This window comes from Octodon degus, unplaced genomic scaffold, assembly GCF_000260255.1.
Source record: "Octodon degus isolate 3935 unplaced genomic scaffold, OctDeg1.0 scaffold00009, whole genome shotgun sequence".
NCBI classification, from domain to species: Eukaryota; Metazoa; Chordata; class Mammalia; order Rodentia; family Octodontidae; genus Octodon; species Octodon degus.
In genome coordinates, this window is record NW_004524585.1 from 26,592,530 (window position 1) to 26,595,414 (window position 2,885).

A 2,885-nucleotide genomic window follows, 5' to 3' on the forward strand; every position below is an offset into this window, starting at 1 on the left:
GCTGGGGGATTGAACCGTGGTCTCTGTGTTTTGCTTAGCTCAGCTTGTTCTAAGTAGGTGCCTTAGACCACTGAGCCATCTCACCAGCCCCTGGGCAACTGATTTAGATAGAAATATTATAGGCAGTCAGACAGGGATAGGCGCTCTTGGAGATAGCATAGAAGACAAGATACGTTGCAACTGTAAGAGGGACGGATGCTCCTGATGTGGATCAGACCTAGAGACCAAAGATTGAACAAATGCTGACCTCCCTACAGATAAGCATCCAGGATTGATCATCATCTTGAGGAAGCCAGGAAGTGTCACTAATCCAATTGCTTCTGGATAGCTACTGGAAAAAGTACTATTCTATACTCATGCCCGCTTGCTATGTGACTCACTTCCCCATTTGGTCCTGAACTTAATCAATTTTACCAAGCAATGGCGCTTGTGATCTCATTGATTGACCATAGTTTTGTCTCACCTCATGCCCACCTAAGCGAATTCCCATATTCTCCACCTTAGACCCGCCTCACTGTATGCTTTTACCCTATAAAAATCCCTGGAAGAGAGAGTTCCTAGGGACCACCCACTCAGGGTCCTCTTCCTGTCCCTCTCTCAGACACGAGCTTTCTATCCCCCAGTAAATATATTCTGCTTATAACCTTTGTCCTAAAATTCATTCTTTGGTTTTAGAGAACACAAACTCATCCAAGGTACCTTTCAGGTCACCAGTTTCATTTTTTCCCCCTATATCACAGGGTCTCACTGCATAGGTTGGCCTTATAGTGATCCTCCTGTGTCAGCCTTCCTAGCACTGGCATTACACGCATGCACCACCATGCCTGGTTTCGGGGCTGGCTCAGTGCACACAGAATTCCAGGGCCAGCCAAAAATATTTTTTAAAAGTTACCCATTACCCAGTGCCTGGACTGGCCGTGCTCCTTCCGGGGCACTAGTGCAATTTGCATTGGTGCTAGTCAGAAAATGCTTAGCTCACACAACCTGAGAAAGGCCAGGGAGGAGTGGATACCAGTATTGTCCAGTGATCCATGGCTCAAAGACTATATAAATTAATTTATTTTATTTTATTTAACCAGGGCTTACAATGATTGCAATAAAACAGGCATGCCACAACACAATGTACAGGTACAAAAATCATGTAATGACTGCTTTATATTGAAGGGGACAAAGATCTTTTTCAAATATGGAAAGAAACCAGTCTTTTTACAATGTTAATACTCAAGAACTGTTCTCCTTTATAGACCACAATATTATTGTCAGTTTCATATACTTTTACTTTATAAATAACTCCCACGGGAAGAAATTTCTGGAGGCTCTCCCAGATATACACAGCTACATTTTCTGTCATGCTTACAACATCAGCGAAGTATGGCACATCCAGATCCAGGTTCTTGTGGTCTAGGGGCTTTGCAATTGCTTCCTCTCCACATACTGTCACCACAACTTTATAAGTGTGCCCATGGCCATTTGTATTGTTGCATTTTCCAAAGAGTTTCAAGTTTTCCTCATTACTCAGGGATTTGCTGTGCAGCCGATGGCTCACGCTGAACGAGATGAGGCGAGACACTCGTGCCTGGCGGTGACCGCCGGAACCCGCCGAGCTCATTGTCTTCAGGGTTGTAATTTTTTTTTCTTTTCAAAGTTTTATTGATAAACATATAGCAATGAGACAGTTTCAAATCAAATCGAAAGTACAGTTTCAACAAATAATACACTGCATATATTCTTCTTAGTGGTTAATTGCTGTACAAGATGCAGACTTGTGATCCTACTTACAAACACCATTAGAAAAAATCATTCTATTCATTAAGAGAATGCAACTATATATCTATCCCAACCACTTTGAATACACAGATACAAAATGGACATTCATAGTTATACCCCAATTTTTTTTTAAGTTCCGTTGTGAATATTATAGGTGTGTAAACTCAGCAAAATATTCTAAAAGAGTACAGAAGCCCATAATAGCATTGAGTCTTCTGTTTAATTGGCAATGTCAGAAATTATTGACGTGAGTCCCCCACAGCTCAACATAACAACATGGCTTTACTTCCTATATTTCATCTTCATACTTTTCTACAGGATGGTTAAGACCAAGGTAAAGCAGAACCTATGCAACAAGAGTTGTAGCTTTTTGGTTTGAGAAGGTCAGTGAAATGCCCTCAGGATTTATCCTGAGATCCTGTACCTCAGATTGTAGAACCTTTGTCAGTGCAGCCATGTGGATGAGTCACGGCCATTGCTTGGCCAATGTGCTCTCTGTGAAAGCCTGAGAGAGTGTCTTCTCCTCATGTGACTCTCCTTAGGCACACTCCACGTCATCGATCAATTTCCTCTTTGGCCCCATAACCTTCTTGATCAGAAAATCTGGAACACTACCGAGGTACATGACGTTACAGTACAAGTTCTCATATGTCCTGAGTCTTAATTGACCTTAGAAGGGTAGGGCCAAAATGTTGGCTTTCCTTGTAGCCCTCCTTTTTCTCTAATTTTGGTCTGCAAACTTAGGTTGTTAACCATCCAGAAGACAAGCTTATTGTTATTATCAAACGATTTACGTTATCAAGCTTAACCTCACTATTTCACTACATTTCAAACATCTTAGGCATAATAAGGAACAGGTATTTTTCATCAAGTATTGATATGTTGAACCTTAAGTCCCTACATAATATGATAAAGAACATTTAAAAATTAGATTATATTTTAACAATAGGATAAAGAATTCTATGCTTCTCATGTTTTCACATAAGTCCAAAAATCTCACCATATACAACCTTGAAACAGGACAGTCCCACAGTATTCCTTTTCCTGTCTCTTGCTTTCATTCACCACCCCCTTCTTCTTGAACATCCACCTACCCGAGAGACATCTTAGCAGTAACT

At 40.9% G+C, this 2,885-nt stretch overlaps 1 pseudogene; it reads right to left on the bottom strand.

The window, feature by feature from the left end:
- Positions 1–1,080: 1,080 nt before the first annotated feature.
- Positions 1,081–1,613, bottom strand: LOC101585902 (annotated as a pseudogene).
- Between the last annotated feature and the right edge of the window lie 1,272 nt (positions 1,614–2,885).